Source organism: Schistocerca serialis, chromosome 6 (assembly GCF_023864345.2).
Source record: "Schistocerca serialis cubense isolate TAMUIC-IGC-003099 chromosome 6, iqSchSeri2.2, whole genome shotgun sequence".
NCBI classification, from domain to species: Eukaryota; Metazoa; Arthropoda; class Insecta; order Orthoptera; family Acrididae; genus Schistocerca; species Schistocerca serialis.
The window spans coordinates 265,667,565-265,686,732 of record NC_064643.1 but is presented as its reverse complement, the minus strand read 5'-3'; positions in this window follow the sequence as shown (position 1 = coordinate 265,686,732).

The following is a 19,168-nucleotide window of genomic DNA, read 5'->3' as shown; positions in this document are numbered from 1 at the left end:
GATTATCCTGTCTTGTCTGTATTAATCGGCTACTTCAACAAGGCCACGGCTTCCTAAAATCATGTCCTGAAATGAGATCCATTCTGTCGGAGATTTTGCCCACACCTAAAATAGCTTTTTGTCACCCTCCCAATCTCTGCAATATCCTCATCAGAGCCTATGCTCCTTCTGCAGCCATCTCCCTACCCTATGGCTCCTACCCCTGTAACCACCCCCGCTGCAAGACCTGCCCCAAACACCAACACCCTCCTACCACCACCTATTCCAGCCCTGTAACAGGCAAAACATATGGTATCAAAGGGAGAGCCACCTGTGAAACTAAACGTCATATACCCGCTGTTATTTAAACAATGTTTGGCCTTTTACATTGGCATAACTACCATCCAGTTATCAGTCAGGATGAATGGGCATAGTCATGACCTCGGTGCCTGTTTCACCACAAGTGCCACAGGATTCTTCCCCCAGATTCCAGTTTCTCAGAACTCCGCAGATGGGAACTAGCATTACAATATGTCCTTGGTTCTCACCACCCACTTGGCCTTCATTTACATTAATTCCTTCCAACTCAACATTTCTTCACAGTAACTACTCCTTTCTTCACTCCATTTTAGTTTTCTACACCTTTTATTTTCCGACCTGTCTATTTTTCACTGTTCCCTATCCCACTTCTGTCACATACAATGTACATAGCTTTTCACTCTTATTAACTCAAGCATAATGTTTTAGTAGTAAGCTCTGTCTTCCATATTATCTGTCTTCCACCTTTAAGATCTCAGATTTTCAAATCTCATACAGTGTAGTCCCCAGCAATCTGTCTTTCCTTCTCATCCCGTCCACTAAGTCCCCCCTCACCCAGCGTTCTGGGTGACTTTTCTGAACTGTATCCCTTTTCCTAAACCTCTCCAGTACTTCTCCTTCACCCCTCCTCCTTTTCCTTCAGCTCTTCTGCCAGAAAGAGCCACTGGCTCTGAAAGCTTGTAAAATTTAAACCCTTTTGTGTGTGTGTTCCCCTGCCACTGCTTGGTGAGTATATTTTTTATCAATCAATTTACATTATATTGTCAATTATTGATTGTTTTTGTTGTTATACTGGCAATATTTTGTATGATCTTTTCTGAGAATCAAAAGTGGTATACTCTGTGAAGAGACCACATTTGAAATCCGCATTGAGGCAGGCCATATTCATTTTCTTATTTTCCTACTTCCCTATGGAGTTGACATACATTATTTGGCAATATTAGTGATAGGTAGTGGCAGGATGCCTTTTCTAATGTTAGCAACCCCCCTCCCTTCCCCTTCCCCAGGGTAGAATCTGTGCACCTAGAGTAAATCTCACATTCAAATGTGAGATAGTTTTCTAAATGTTTGCATAGTCTGTCTAAGACAGAAAGTAGACCGTAGCCCAGTATTTACCTAGTTTGCTGCAGGAAACAACCTATAAACCACATCCTGGCTGGTCAGCTCAACAGCTCTCATCATTAATCCAAAAGGCAAAATTCATCTGGAGCAGGCTCACCTCCCCAAATCCTGGAAATTTGGCCTTAATATACTCAGATATCCAGGTGTGTCAGGATAGGCATCTTGTTATTCTGTGTACATTCTTTTCTAGTAGTTTCAAGGAGGTGAGCAGTGAGACTGGTAAGTAATACCTTACTACCTTTCTTTAAAAGGGAACTGATAGAGGCATATTTCAGCCTGTCAAACAATACACTGTAATAAAATCAATGAATGAAAACTCCAAGTTGGAATATCAACAGTGTAAGGAAAAGAATGGATTGCTCCTCACCCTTACAAGATGACACATTGAGTAGCAGACAGACACAACAGAATGACTGTTACTCATTTAGCTTTTGGCCACAGCCTTCTAGATGGAGGCATGGCAAGAATGCCACCAGGCACAACATCAGGAGGTGTGGGGTAGAGAATTATGGAGGGATGGAATGAGGCGTGGAGGAGGAGAGGAGCAGAGAAGGGGAAAGACGACGGTTGCATTGACTGAGGGCAGCACACAATGAGGATGAGAAGGCCTGTATAGGGAGTAGGTGACAGGACAGAGGGGGCAGAAACTGTGGGAGGAGGTGACAGGACAGAGGGGGCAGAAACTGTGGGTGGAGGGTGTGGGACAGTAGTTTACCAAACATTGAGGCCAGGGTAATTTCAGGAGTGAAGAACGTGTTGTAAGGCTAACTCCCATCTGCACAGTTCAGAAAAGCTGGTGGTGAAGGGGAGACGGAGGGGGGATCCAGGATGGCCCAGGTTGTGAAGCAGCCACTGAGTTCAAGCATGTTACCTTCACTTGCATGTTGTGCCACTGTTCATGGCCGCAGTTTGGTGCTGACCTTTCATCTTGGTGGACAGCTGGTTGGTAGTTATACCAACCTATAAAGCTGTGCAATGACAGCAACAGAGCAGGTATATGACATGGCAGCTTTCAGAGGTAGCCCAGCCCCTGATGAGGTAGGATAATCCTGTGACAGCCCTGGAATAGGAAGTGCAGGGTGGGTGGATTGGGCTGGTCTTGCACCTGGGTCTTCCACTGGGATATGATCCATGTGGCAGGGGGTTGCAATTGGGAATGGTATAGGGACGGACTAGGATGTTGTGGAGATTGGGTGGTTCGCAGAACACCACATTAGGCCCTGATGAAGGATGTGGTTCAGTGGTTCAGTTGTTCCAGCCCAGGCTGGTATTGGGTGATGTAGGGGGCACTCCTTTGTAGCTGTTTCTTGGCAGTGGTGGGAGGATTTGGGACATGTGGGCAAATGTGCATGGGAGATCTGTTTGCATGCTAAGTCTGAGGGATAGTGCCTCTGAAGGTCTTGATGAGATCATCATATTGGGCAAGGAGTTCTTGTCACTGCAGATATGCTGTCTCTCAGTGGCCAGGCTGTATGGGAGGGATTCTTTGATGTAGAAGGGATGACACCTATTGAAATGCAACTTCTGTTGGTGGTTTTAATGTGGACAGAGGTGTGGAGGGAGCCGTCAGAGAGAATGTGGCAAATTCCAAGGAGTGGCAAGCTGGACTGATGAGGACTATTTGAAATGGATGGAAGAAAAGGTGTTAAGGTTGTGGAGGAATGAGGATATGGTGTCTTGGCCTTGAGTCCAAATCATGCAGATATCTCAATGAACCCCAAGCAGACTAGGGGTTTGGCATTTAGGAAGGATGTCTCCTCTAGATGTCCCATAAACAGGTTTGCATAGGAGGGTGTCATGCAGGTGCCCATGGCTGTGTCATGGATTTGTTCATACACCTTCCCTTCAAAGACAAAGTAGTTGTGAGTTAGGTTAAAGTTAGTAAGGTATATAAGGAATGAGGTAGTGGATTCAGAGTCTGAAGGACACTGGGAAAGGTAGTGTTCAATAGTGGCAAGACCATGGGCATGAGGTATGTTGGTGTACAGGGAGGTCACATCACATTGACAAATAGGGGTCCAGGAGGTAAAAGGGGTGGGGATGGTGGACAGTCAGTGAAGGAGGATTACGGGCATTTGGTTGTCGGTGTTGGTCAACGAGGGCTGAAATTCTTTCAGTTAAGGCACAATAACCAGCTAAAGTGGGGCATCCAAGAATACTGTGTGTGTGGATGTTTGGGAGCATGTCTACGGTGGGTGTGCAGGTTGTCTTTGGGTGAGTAGACAAATGGATTCAGAGGAAGGGTTCTGGCAATGGCCTGAGATTTTAAATGGGCATTGGAGGTTATGTTGAACTTCTGGCATTGGTTCACTCTGGCACAGTTCATAGATGGAGGAGTCGGCTATTTGCCAGAGGACTTCCGCCACATGGTCACTGCGATTCATAACAACACTGGTGGAACCTTCACCTGGAGGTAGGGTGGTTAGGTCAGGAATTGTTTTGAAGTTGTGTATGGATGTCCTTTCTTCTGCTGAAAGGTTGGTGTCCTTAGGAAGGGACTGTGGAAAGGAAGGTGATGCCAAGTTGGAAGTAAGGAATTCCTGGGAGGTGACCATCGAGTGGTTAGGAGGGAGGTATGGAGGATCACAGTTGGATTGGTGGTATGCACTGGGACAGGCAGGGTTCACTGTTGGGCATAGGTTGGCTTTGATTTGGGGGATTTGTGGCAAAGAAGTGTTTCCACTCCAGGGATCAGTAGAAGGAGACTGGCCTTTGACAAGTCATACATGGTTAAATTTCGGTGTAGGGCTAAAGGTGAGGTCTTTGGATAGTAGTGTAACTTCTTCGTGGCTGGGGATTTTGGTGGAAAGGTTAACAACAGTGTTCCAAAAATGCTTCAGCGCTGGATTTAGTGGTGTGTTGTTTGGGAGTTTTTAGGGATGTGGCAAGTTGAAAAGGTCAGATAAGCAGGGTCTTGATGCTATGAGAGGTTGACAAGGAGGAACACCGTAGATAGGTTAGGGATTGATTAGTGATACCATGAGACAACAGGTTGGATAACTTATGCAGTTGGTGTCTGGAATGCTCCTCCACATCCTGGAAAGCAAGGAATTAAATTTCAGAGATGTAATGGCTGTAGTAGGGATTGCACAGTAGCAGTATCTTGTGGAGGGAGCAGAGGTGATTCTGGGATGCCTGTGTCTCGGAAATGTGATTATACAATACCAGGTTTGTGAGGCTCAGTCACTAGTGCAATTTCAAAAGTTGGGTCATTGGGAAAGGAGGGTTGGGATCCAGAGAAAGGAATAAAGGAATTTTTATGGTTAGGCAGTTGGGGGGGGGGGATTACATGGTTTAGGCAGCATTTAAGGAAGAACAGGATGTGGAATGCATTTCAGTCCTAGCTGCCAGAGAGGGTAGTAACGTGTGTTTGCTTCTTTTTGTGTGTGTGTTTTCTTTCTCCTTTTCTGAAGGAGGCTAAAGTGAATGGCAATTTATCGTTTTCCTTATATTGTTGACATTCCTACCTAGAGTTTCCATTATATGCTTTCGCCTAACAACTTTTCTTCCATCCCACAACCCTGTGATGTTTTCCTTCATTACTATTCTCTAAGGCATTACTCTTCTCAGTGTCCGTTCTTTCTATTCCTTCCTGAGATTTTTCATCGCCTTCCAAACTGCATATGCTCCAAATTCCTAGCCATTTGGTTTCAACAATCTCCTCCATACACAACGCATGGCTATGTAACCGTGCTAACTGTTGGTTTGGTGCAACATCTGACACCACAAATTCATCTCAATGATAATTATAATTATTCCCATTAATCCCATTTCATATCCCATCCTCACATATTTTCACATTTTATTTTTCACATCTACCTGTGCCATATGAAATTGTGGACCTTGATCTACCAATCTCCCTCTCCTCTCTTCCCTTATCCCAACAAACACACACTCCCATATGTATCTTAACCTTTGGTTTTCTCCCATATTTTTATATATTTGTATTTCTACATAGTCATGTGTTTTTGCAGTGCATATCTTTACATATTTTTACTCATATTTTCTGTCATCCAGCTTCCCTCATGACCACATAACACTTTCATTTGCTCATTTCCACATCAGTCTTCTTTCCCCTATGCCACCCCTGCCACAACAGATCTCTTCTCTATGTTTCTGCACCAGCTCACCCAAAAGTATCTCTTTCCTTGGCTGAAACCAAGTCCTACATCCTGTTTCTTAAATGCTGTCTAAACCATGGAATCCACCCCAATGGCCTAACCATAAAAATTCCTTTCTCTGGAATCCCACCCCTCCATTCACAATGACCTTCATCTTTTCGGATTCTGCCAGTTCCAGGCCCTCACAAACCAGGTATTGCAAAAAGACATCTCTCTTGCATGGGCATTAGGAAACCACCTCTGCTCCCTCTGCAAGATACTGCTACTGTGCAATCTCTACTACACACAACACATCTCTGAAACTGAAGCCCTTGCTCTCCAGCATGTGGAGGAGCATTCCAGGCACCAATTTCATAAATTATCCAACCTGCTGACATTCTACTGCTGCCTTGGTGCACCACTATCCAACCCTTACCCAGAGTGTTCCTCTTTGTCAGCCTCTCACAGGACCCAAACCCAACCTGACTGACCTTTTCAACTTGCCACAATCCCACAAAACTCCCTAACAACACTCCACCAAATCCTGAGCTGAAGCATTTCCAGAACACTGTTGTTAACCTTTCCACCAAAATTTAACCATTTTGGACTTGTTGAGGACATACTCTCCTCCTCCTGATACCAGCAGTGGAAACACTTCTTTGTCACCAATCCCTCCAACCAAATCCTACTTAATCCTAACATTGGGCCTTGCCTCTCCCAATTCATACCACCAGCCAGTTTCTCCTTAGGTCCGTTCCTCAGAAAACCAACCTTTCAGCAGAAGCAGCGCAAGCATACACAACAAATCCTGACCTAATCATTCTACCTGCAGACAAAGGTTGAAGGCCTCTGCCAATTATCTGACTCCTCCATCTATAAACACTGTCAGAGTAATCCCATCCAAAAGTCCAATGTAACCTCCAATATCTGCTTTAAGTCTTAAACTCTTCCGAGAACCTTACCCCTGAATCCATTTCCCTCCTCACCCCTGTGACTCCCCACATGTCCAGCTTCCACACACTCCCCAAAACCAAAAACCCAACAATCCTGGTTATTGTGCCCCCACAGAAAGAATTTCTTCCTCATTGAGCAACTCCCCCAACCAACTGCCTACAATATAGCCTCCAAAGTAAAAAACACGAAACACTTCCTTCACTGACTCTACACCACCCCACCTCTATACCTCCTGGATCCATCTCAATCACTGTTGATGCCACTTTCCTACAGACTAACATCCCTCAGGCCCATGGCTTACCTCTTCCCCAATCTCCTTCAGACTCCAAATCCACTACCTCATTCCTCATGCACCTTACCAACTTTACCCTAAAACATAAGTATTTCTCCTTTGAAAGGAGGGCATACAAACCTATCTGCAGCACAGCCATGGACAACTGCATGGTATCCTCCTATGCCAACCTGTTATGGGCCATCTAAGGAGACCTTCCGAATCTCCTCCCAAAATGCCATACGCCTAGTCCGACTCAGGTTAATTGATGATATCTTCCTGATCTGGACTCAGGGCTAAGACACTCTATCCTCATTCCCCCACAAACTAACACCTGTCCCATACACTTCACTTAGTCCACAACCTGGACATTTATTGCCTCAGGGTGTATACACAAACAAGGAAAAAAAAAAATTCCCGGGTTTTTCCTGGTTAAAAGTTGTTTTTTCCCCCAGATGAAAATACACTTTTTCCATGCTAAGTGACACTCTTTCAACCCTTTGAATGGTTAAAGTTTTATACACTGATGTAGAACGTTCGAACACTTTATAAAAAGAAAAAAAAAAACATGTTTTTGAAAAATCTTTGATGTGCAACAACAGGTATGCTGCATATTTTTGTATTATGAAAGTGTAAATTCGAATTCCAACAAAAACAGCAATTTAGTTACAGAAGCATTGAAATCAAAATTGTGATGCCCTCTTGTAAGCCAATCCATAGCTCATGTCACATGATCTCTCCAGCCGATGACAGCATATATTCTGAGCATAGGGCATGTGATGTAGTCAGCCAATAGCAACATCACCGTTAAGTAGCACGAACACGCACACAGGGAAAGTTAATAGTTTAAATTTATATACATGATGCAGGTACAAGAAAAGCTAGACTTCCTCATGTAATATTGGTCTCAAAGATTAATAAGCTATGAGAAAAGCTAAGCATTCACTTGTAATATTGGTCTTTTTCTGCATGTGTCGCATTCACAGATATATCACACAAATTGTGACAAAGCAAGCTGGGATCTCTTTACTTCCTCTCTTGTTTTGCCATCTGCCTCCTTATATTCATTTTTACCTAATTACCATTAACATGCACGAGTATAATCTGCATTCTATAAAAGAAAAAGGTTGGCCCTCAGTCTTATGAAATATAGCACCAGGTCTAATTTTGTGTATGTATTAATTCCCTAATTTATTTTAACCATTCCTAGTTAATATCTTTTGCTACAGACCATTACCGGGTGAAATCAGTAATTGTTTTGAGAAATTTTTTTTACTTATAAACAAATATAAATTCTGTACTAATTATAAACATTTGGAAGAAAAAAACTACTAGGATTCTTGAAGTATTTATTTGGCTCTATTCAAAAACATATTTGCAAAGCCAGTCCTTAATTAATTCCAAAATAATTACCAGGTTTGTCAAAAGTATGTTTGTTTGTATAACTATATCTGCTAATTTCATTATTTAAACAAATAATTCAGCCTAACCTGTGTTAAAAAGAAGGAATTTTTTGATGTATTCGGTTAACTGAATGAGTAACGTTTTACTTTTTATTTCTGTACCTTAAACATCAAACAATGTAGAGTTTCAGTGGCTATTATTGTGAGGATATATAAAGGCCCGATTTTTGGTCCTGAAACATACAGTCCACTGCTGATTTCCAGACGTGAAACACATATTGGTTAGATTAACAACAATGCATCAACTTAACAGTGGAATAAGTGTAACACAAATAGGCAATGTGTTAAAACAATTAATGACAATGTCTGTTTAATTTAGTTGAAAAATAGTGTCACATGTACTGTATTATTCTGTAAGAACTGTGTGGTTAGGTTTATACTGCTCATAGATGTTCAACAGCAAACTATTGTAGCAGTATGTTGATGTTGGCTGCAACCTGTTAATGAGGCTTATCACCATTTACCAATAGCAAACAGGTCATATAATTGTGTAATAGTGGAAGGGGGGGGGGGGGGGGTTGTGAACAGAAAAGTAAGGAACTGTGAAACACAATTGTGCAGCTATCAGCTACATCATTTACAGTAGTCAGTGGCATTTCCCCTCAAACTCCCAATCCTCCCACCACCCCCAAGTACCAGCTACAAAAGGAGTGCTCCTTTCGTCACCCAATATCACCAACGATTAACAACTGAACCACATCCTTCGACAGAGCTTTGATTATCTATCATCCTGCCCTGAGATGAGGGACATCCTACCAAAGATCCTTCCCACCTCTCCTAAAGTGGTGTTCCGTTGCCTAACCAATCTCCACATCATCGTAGTCCATCCCTATGCCACTCCCAATCGCAACCCCCCTGCCACACCAATCATATCCCTGTGGAAGACCCAGGTGCAAGATCTGTCCAATCCATCCACCCTGCACTTCCTACTCCAGCCCTGTCACAGACTTATATTATCCCATCAGAGGCTGGGCAGCCTTCGAAAGCAGCTATGTCACATCAGCCCTGCTGCAATCATTGCACAGCTTTTTATATTGGTATAACTATAAACCAGCTGTCCATCAGGGTCAAAAGGCCACTGCCAAGCTGTGGCCAACAGCAGAGTAGATCATCCCGTGATACAACATACAGCTGAATGTAATGTGTGTGAATTCAATGCTTCCTTCACAACCTGGGCCATCAGCTTTTCTGAACGGTGCAGATGGTAGTTAGCCTTACAACATACAACACAGTCTCTGCTCCTGAAATTATCCAGCATCAACCTACGGTAACCTACTGTCCCCCACACCCTCCACCCCACAGTTCCTGCCCCCCTCTGTCCTGTCACCTCCTCCTTATGCACGTTTCCCGTTTCCTCACTTGCATTGTCTGCTGCTCTCTGCCAATGCACCTGCCCACCTTTCCTGTTCCCTGCTCCTCTCCTTCTCCATTCCCCATTCCCATTCCCTCTCCCTCACCCCTGACACACTGCACACAGCCTCCTGATGCTATACCTGGTGGGAGTCTTGTCATGCCTAGTCCCTGCAGTTTTCTTGCACCCCACCCATACCCTGCTATCCCTTCCCTTTCCCTACCTCCTCCTGCTGCTGCTTTCGTTCCACATGACAGCTGCATTCTGGTCCAAGCTGCCAGAGACGGAGCTCATGTGTGCATGAAGTGTGCTTACTTGTTAATCAGAGAGAGAGAGAGAGAGAGACAGATATTTTCCTTTCCTGAAGACGGCTTTCGCAGAAAGCTAAATGAGTAACCATCTTTTCATTGTGGCTGTCTGCAAGTCTACATGTTATTTGTATGGAAAGCACCAATCTATCCTTTTCCTTGTATTGTTCATACGCCATGATGTATTTCACTTGTCATAAGATACATCAAATATATGTGAAGAACAGGACTTTAGTAATTGAGATATTAATCACAACAAAGTTTTTGCTTTTGAGTGAGGTCATTATTTTCTTAATTTCTTGGCAGAGCATGGGATAATTGTGATTTGGTTTGTATGTGGGATTGCTCCTTGCATGCATTCTTTTGCTTTACCCCTTGAACTGTTCCACGTCAATATTTCCTTACTGACTGGTGTAAATCAGAGGTAGTCAACATTTTTCCACCTACTACCTACCTTTGTATCTTGGTTAGTAGTAGAATTTTCTAACCACCCACCTATTCCACAGTAATGGTGATTTATAATGGAGAGAAGTAACTTTACAAAATTTATAAAGCAGAGTTACAGCAAGTTAAAGTATGTAATAATAATTACGATATTCTTTATGTCAAAATTTTATGAAAACCCAATGAAGAATGTTTTTAATACCACTACTGTCTACCATGAAAGTTGAAATGCCCATAAGTCAGTGTTAGAGACCAGGTTGATTACTACTAGTGTAAATTATCTAGTTGCTTTCCTTAATAATTTAATCCTCTCACTTCTTAATTGATTTACCTGTTCCCCTTAAATCCCCATTTCAACATAATTTTGGACATCGCAGAACATTATAAAATTCTTAATTTTTTGCCTCACAACAGCAGTTTCATGTTTTAGGAAATCAGTTTTTACAATCTCGTATTTTCTGTTTCTTTGCACAACAGTTTGCCAAGTGCAGGTATAATTTTGTAGCACAAAATTTGTGGCAAGAAAGTTATCAGTACAACTCAGCAATACAATTAACACTTTCGCTGCAGCATCGGTGCAGGCACGCAGCTCTCCAGTGCGGCCCGGTAACGCTCCTGTTAAAATAATCCAATATGTGTCTTATCTTATATAAACGATCGTCTGGTTTCAGGTTTCCTGGAAATGGATTTTTTTGCAAAATGCAGAGAGCGTAATATGATCAAATACCAGTCTCTTCTTATATTCATCGCTATTCCTCTATTCTCAAACAGCGGTTCTTTCTTCCAGTAGTCTTGTAATCGCAGATATTTAACGTTACCCATATGTAACGGAACTCCCAGGAAAACTAGTAATTCGCCTATACTTAGAGGTTTCCATTTATAGACCCTAGATCCCTCTTTCGTATTTTCGCTCAGCAATATGTTGACTGCATTATCATTCGCTTCGTCAACTACAAGTTGCAAGAATTTGTCTGTTATCAATAATCTGAAGAAATCCATAGGAGAATTGCCAGCAGGATGAATTTGCAAAACTTCTTGCTTCATAAATGGGTGATATTGCATATTATGTGGTTCTTTATGCCAAAACTCACCTGGATTATCTCCGTGTGACAGGTCAGGCTCTTTTTCGTCATCGATTTCCACACAATCGTCGCGATCAGTATCATCAGATTCGGAACTGTCACGAAACAGATTCGAAAGCTGTGCTTCCACGCTATTATCACTCTACAGTTCTTCTGCAGCCTCTAAATGACAATCTCCGTGGTATGCCTCATCCTCATTACACAGAAAGTCACTGTCATCTAGTACACTAAGTAACTGTTCCTCTGTCAGTTTAACACTTTTTTTCCCTGCTCCTTTTCACATTGGAAGGTCCAGGTGTCAGTTCATTAGCCGCCATCACAAACAATAAACGTTCCATAACTGAGCACACGAAACAAAAGTTTACACACTTTAATGCTAGTTTAGACGCTGCACCTAGAATGAGTAATCAGACAGTGAGAGCGGATGTTTATCAGCGTTGGCCGCACTGGCTCATGGCTTGTGACGTTTATAAGCGTCAGCCGCAGTGAAAGTGTTAATGTAGCAGCTAGATGATTTCAGTGACAAGCTGGGGACATTAAACCCATACTTATTCACACGACATTTTTTTTTTTCTTTGTTAGAAACTTTCGCATGGGAGAAAATATGAATTTTCATGCCCATTGATCCAAGTGCACAAGTCACCATCATCTGTAAGAATGTCTCAATCTCCCACTTTAGAACTGATCTTGTTTTGAAAAATACAACCTGACACACTGATCCAAGTGAGAAACCCTACTTATATCATTACGGCTCAAAGTTAAGGCTCTAATAAAGTTGAAGTGATTCAAGTGCAAAATATTCTTATGCTTGTGACAGTTTGGAGTTCATGTAACTTGGTAGATTGAAGTCAAAACAGGTGCTTTTTTATGTATAACAGTGATCGTATACATACTTCATACAACTGACTATAGAGTAATTTTTCAACTGGTAACAAAAGAAATTGTTTATTTGAAATTCAACCATTTGTGTCCGTTATTTTTCCAGTTTCAGCAGTGTCTATATTCTTTGGTTTTGACAGATCTCCCAGTGCACTGTATTCTCTTTGCTGCTCACAAGTGTAACACCATCGTTCTTTGTGTGTATTTTCTGTGTTTGAACAGCCTGTCCACAAAATACACAACAGACAGACACTCTAGAGCACAAAATACATTAGCATTATGAAGTCCACTGAGTGACACTGGAAGTAATACGGAAGTTTCCAGTGTTCATTCATCCTACCACACCCCGACGAGGCACATGAATCTCTCAGGAAACATATGGAGGTAAGCGTATATGAAGAATCATCAGATAATGGAATTCTGAATTATATCTTATCTAGAAGAACTCTGCTCGAGATCTGACTGACTAACTAGCTTGCATTCTAACTTTAAGCACTGGAGGTCTCTGTGGTTTGGCTTTTATCAGAGATTTTATTACATCTGCATACTTTAAGAGATTGGCTACTGTTCCTTTTATGTGACAGGTAATTTAGGAGATGTGGACATTGATTAACATATTAGAGGAAGGAAACAGCTAATAAATACGGATTCATGGAAGAGGAATGTATAAAAACACGAAAGAACAGCCTGTCAGGAATACACCAACACTGCGCCAGCAAATGTACTCGTGCCCGTTGAATGTTATTTTCATGGGATGCACAAATGACTTGGTTATGTAATAATGTAAAAACTGCAGGGCCCAAACAATGTAAGAAGAAACATTCTAATCAGGCACCTAGCCACAAAAGTGTGACGGGACAGTTCATATGAGACAAAAGTTTGTAAAGATTTCTGTGTGGGTGTGATCCAAGTAAGCTATAACACTGATTATGCACTAAGAATTTAAAAGAAGAAGAAGAAGAAGAAGAAGAAGAAGTAGTCTCTGGAATTCCTGAAAATGACAAAAGTGGATGGAAACCACCTTCAAACAAGTTCTCCAAGGAGAAATTGACAGGGATCAGAGAGCCTTCCTAAATACAGGCGCAACTGTGGGGAAATGAAGTCTTCATGTCAATACTCTCCTACCATTCAGTACTCCAGAGTGGTCCAATAATATGTATGAACTACTCAAAGATAATGTGAGTCAGGAAAAGCCCATTCTAAAAACGCACATCAACAAAAAGTATTCACAACATTCAATTTGTACTTTAATGTGCCTAAAACAAATATATGCAAAACTTGCGGTAAGTCTCGAGTGGCACTAAAAGCAGAGGAAGACCTGGAAATGTGCTTAGTTTTAAGAACCTAGAAAGATTATCATATCAAACTGGCAACTAAAGTGCAAGCTATTTTGAACAATTAATGCTTAAGTTAAAGATGATAAATCTTTAACAGCTACAACCTTTAACTTTGAGCGCCCACACCCCATTCAGTACTTAAATACGAGGGGGTCTATTATCAGGGTGTACACGTGGACGAGGAAAAAAAAAATTCCCGGACTTTTCCCGGTTAAAAATACACTTTCTCCCAGATGAAAATACACTTTTTCCGTGTTAAGTAACAGTATACTTTTCCTCACAACTGTAAAATTTATGAATCCTTTCAATGGTTGTGGTTTTATCCTCCGGTGTAGAATTTCCCGGCACTTTAGAAAATGAAACTCAAGGGAAAAAACACATTTTGGAAAGATGTCTGAAGTGCAGCAACAAGTACACTGTATATTTTCGTATTACGAAAGTATAAATGCGAATTCCACCAAACACCGCATGTTACTTTCCGAAGGATTGAAATCAAGATTGGGATGCGCCTCTTCAGGCCAGTCGTCAAGTGATCTCGCCAGCCAACGACAGTGGGTATTCAGAGCATAGGACATGTGATGTAGTCAGCCAATAACATCACTATTAAGTAGCGCGAACACACAAACAGGAAAAGGTAATGGTTTAAATTAATATATATGTCTGTCTGTGTCTGTGTATGTGCGGATGGATGTGTGCGTGTGCGCGAGTGTATACCCGTCCTTTTTTCTCCCTAAGGTAAGTCTTTCCACTCCCGGTATTGGAATGACTCCTTATCCTCTCCCTTAAAACCCACATCCTTTCGTCTTTCCCTCTCCTTCCCTCTTTCCTAATGAAGCAACCGTTGGTTGCGAAAGCTTGAATTTTGTGTGTATGTTTGTGTGTCTATCAACCTGCCAGTGCTTTCGTTTGGTAAGTCATCATCATCTTTGTTTTTAGATATATTTTTCCAACGTGGAATGTTTCTATTATATATTGTTGCTACAAGAAAAGAAACGCTTTTACGTATAATATTGGTCTCTCAGATTAATAAGCTGCAAGAGAAGCTAAGCTTTCACACACAATGTTGATCTTTTTTGCACTTGTTACACTTTAAGATGAATCTCACAAATGTGCCAGTAAAATTTTTAACGTCGACATAAATGTCTGATCATCTGGGCTCGAAAATAATCTAAATGGTCATCCTCAAAGACTTGATTTTTGAATGAGAGTCAAACGCTCTGTGATTGAAGAAATTCATTGGACATTTGCGCACAGAGTTCATCTAGGGTAAAAGGGAATTTACTTTTAAAGTAACGCTTTCCAAACAACCATTCGGGCTAATTTCCTGTGACTTGTTAGAAATAGATTCGTTTCAGCAGTTGCCAGAGAGTGCCAGATAACAGGCGTCGCCGCGATTGCGCAGCTACGATGACGCAAGAAACACGTACGTTCGTATGTGTAAAACATTAAAAGATCTTACATTATGTCATAAAAGAAACAAAACATTAGAGGATACTCCAAGCGCATGGGAATTTTGTGAACTATACTGACATGCATCAAAATGGTTCAAATGGCTCTGAGCACTATGGGACTTAACTTCTAAGGTCATCAGTCCCCTAGAACTTAGAACTACTTAAACCTATCTAACTTACGGACATCACACACATCCATGCCCGAGGCAGGATTCGAACCTGCGACCGCAACGGTCACGCGATTCCAGACTGTAGTGCCTAGAAGCGCTCGGCCACCCCGGCCAGCAATACGCATCATTCGGCTTAAAGTGCACATTCATGTGTATTCATATGTAAATTTTCTTTGAGTACCAGTACTGTATTATGTCATGTTTGGTTCTTTATCAAGGCATAAAGCCATACGTGCTAGAAGATGTAAACGTGAACTTGAAATGCAGCGCACAGTTGGAACTAGCCAATAATGTGGAACTAAACACTTTGTTTCAAATAAATTGACTGCCTAAGCAGAAAAGATTAATGAAAGTCAAATTTCTTTAACAAACCGACAAAAATAACTTCAATGTTCTGCAAGGCGTTTAACACGACTATCAGAAAGGTGGAAATAAAATCTGAAACTGATTACATATTTTGGCCTTCCGTAATTATGTGAATGTATTTTTATTCACTTGATAGCTCCCAGCCACAGAAATCCGTTTTGTTTTCATTTGACGTGAGAGCAATAAACAAGGAGGAAACAGCAAGATCACTTAACGTAAACCGGGTCACGTGGAGACTACCACCTCCCCACTACAACTCAGACTGCTCTGTGCATCAGATCCGGATCTACGATATTTCTGTATTGGGGCAATATTAGATAGTGATGCTCCCCCTCCCTCGAGCGTTTGTGGTAGGACGCCAAAAATTAAAAAACCGACATTTCAAAAATATCTTCATTTTGTAGCGCACATCTTTCTTCTGAAGAGTCTGATACATAAAACATATATGTTCGAGGAAACGTAACATGTTATTTGGCCTTAAGTGTGACAAAGTGCAGTGCCACGCCTCTTCACACAACATTCTTCCATCGCATGTCTCTGATTTCGCTCCGTGGAATTCAGAAACGTAATATTTCGTAATGGGTGGCATCAAACTATATTCACGCCAGTGGAAATTAAAATGTCCTGTGGTCCCTCTCCTGCTCCCATACAGCCAGTTTGACATCCTGCCCCTATTTTACAAAATCTCGCAATTAATACTGGATGGGGTTATTTGTAACTGGCAGAAAAGAACTCTTCAGAAAATTTGCAGTCTTTACTGCCTATTAGCTAATAAATTGCTGTTTTGTTTGATATAAAATTAAATAAAGGATACATAAAACTACTAAAGACAAGAGACAAGCAAGACAGTACGCATTTCTTAAATCCTTAAGCTCTGCCTTTTTTTCTCTATAATATTGCCACTGCTTTATATAGCGTAATTTCATTTCTGGGAAAGGAAATATTACCTCATCAAATTTAGTCAACGTTTTGCTACATGAAGAAATGAAATGTCGTCGTCTAATATTAGAAAAGCTGTTAATACAAATTGTACCCAAGACTGGTGTGGTTTCTTGATCTGATTACGTGTATTTTGTCACTGCTAGATAAAACGAAACAGGCCTGTCTAATATTGCAGCAATTGTTACACACACCAAATAAACGAGACTGTTTTAGCACAAAGGGTCATTTTTATAACAAGACAGAATAAAATTCACAAAGTATGAATATCAAATGCCTATTACGCCTAGTACAAGAAAAAGTTTTATGTTAGGAAATAGTTTCACATTACATTCATACTCTCTCGCTTCTGAAGCACGAGATCGAAAAGTTGCAGTACGAAATTTTTATATAATTTTGGAATCTTCATATTCTTCTGTAATTTGTGAGTGTCCCCGTTTCTTCTCCTTCCTCGTTCTAACAGACAATCTTATCATCACTAATCTTGTAACTGTTCCTGCCAGTGTCAAAACTTATTCTTTGGTTCACTTCAATAACCCCGCCACTTTAGTTATTCCGCATTTATTCTCCGGTTAGGCGTTATTACGTGTTCGTACAACGTGGTTTCCGCGCTACTCCCAGAATAGAACTTTTGTGGCTGTTTGCCGGGGACTGTATAACTGGCCCTTAGTGGTGTAGCGGTCTGGTCAAAAATTTTCCATCCAAATTTCATTTTCTCGGATACACGGAGGAGACAATACGCAATCTTTGCTGCCTGTTATTCCTGTTAGTTGTTTATTTCAACTCTGGTAGTCTAGATCTATGGAATTCGCTTGTAGTTATGACAATGCTGACCATTTGCAAACCCAGTCAACCACATAAACAGCGATTGGCATTCACCCGTTCGGCTTTATTCAGCTCAGCTCATATAGACCCGTCCCCTTTTTTCTGCAGGAAAGTTTATTTCTAGATGTGATGGGGATTCCGCTGCGGAGACATCATCACATACACTATGCACGCATTCAAAAATCAACAAATGATTCATTCAGAAATCAACTTAGTGAAGTGGACTGACAAGGCAGCCAGTCCACAGTGACGGGTAGCCAATAGAAAGGCACGCGTACACACTCACGCCGACGGGCGTCAATTCTGGAACAGGATAACTATTGAATGGTAGCAAGAAAAGTACGTAGCTGCTTTATACTTAACTTTATTATTTGATGACTACAGCATTCTTCTTGAGACATTTATACTATAACTCTCAAAGTAGGTAAGGCTAATGGCGCCTTGCTAGGTCGTAGCCATGGACTTAGCAGAAGGCTATTCTAACTGGCTCTCGGCAAATGAGAGGAAGGCTTCGTCCGTATGGTCGCTAGCAATCTCCTCGTACAACTGGGGCGAGTGCTATATCGTCTCTCGAGACCTGCCTTGTGGTGGCGCTAGGTCTGCGATCACACAGTGGCGACACGCGGGTCCGACATGTACTAACTGGACCGCGGCTGATTTAAGCTACCACCTAGCAAGTGTGGTGTCTGGCGGTGACACCACACTTAGAATTTGTTCTAAAATGTTCAAAAACCAGCAGGGATGCGTTCAAAATCATGAGAGTAATCGATAGACCAATGTGCACTGGACGCTAAGCGCTTTGTGAAACTAGGTCTTTTTCCTCAATAATATGAATTTGGCGTCCTTCCCCCCCGAAACTGCCACCCAGGGCAGTATCCAGGTTTGCTCCCGCCCCCTAGTTCCAGGCCTGTTGCGCATACATGAATCTGGCAACTTAGGCGCACCAGTAAAATTTTTCCTGATATCATCTGGCTGCTTCCTGCTATTGCTTATATAGCTAACTGCCACACTTCTGTAGCCAGAAGTGGGAGAAGGTACTACTCATACGTGACAACAGCACATACGCATAAGCTCGCTCGCAACCACTCAAAGGACTCTAATGTAAAAAGTTGTGATGTCACACTCATTGGAGGCAATTTGTTGTTGTGAAACATTGCATAGCCTTCTGTGCTGTTGGCAGACGCTTATATGAGCATTGCGTTTTTTTGTTGTATATGGCGCATTTCCTTTGCAACTTAAGTGTTGTTTTCTTTTTTTCTCTTGTTTGTTTTTTACTGCTGCAGTAGCGAGATACAGTAGTAGTCTGTTAGAGTATTGGTTCTTACCAGTCAAAGTTACAAAAATTTAACTGAAAACTAAAACAATCAAAAATTCCTGGAATTCTAAAAAATTCCTGGGTTTTTCCCGGTTTTCTCCCAGATGAAAAAATTCCCGGGTTTTTCCCGGATCTCCCAGTTGTCCCGGGTCGTATACACCCTGATTGTCTAAGGCAATTTCAAATGTTCAATTTTGGAATACATTCCTACCTAAAAGATGGAGAAAATAAAAGATGGAGAAAAAATAGTTATGAACATGTGGCCTGAAGGGGTTCTCAGGAAGTGATGACTTCACTCCAGCACTACACAGAAGATTCTACGCCCAATACTATCAAAACCCTGTGCCTTTTAAGTGAGTGCTGCTCTGGACAGAATACAAATTGTATCATGTTGCATTTCATAGTGTTTCTGGTCAACAAATAGTCCCACCTCAAAAACATTGTTATGCACTACCTTGTGAGCAGCCATACATACTTACCAAATTACATGGATT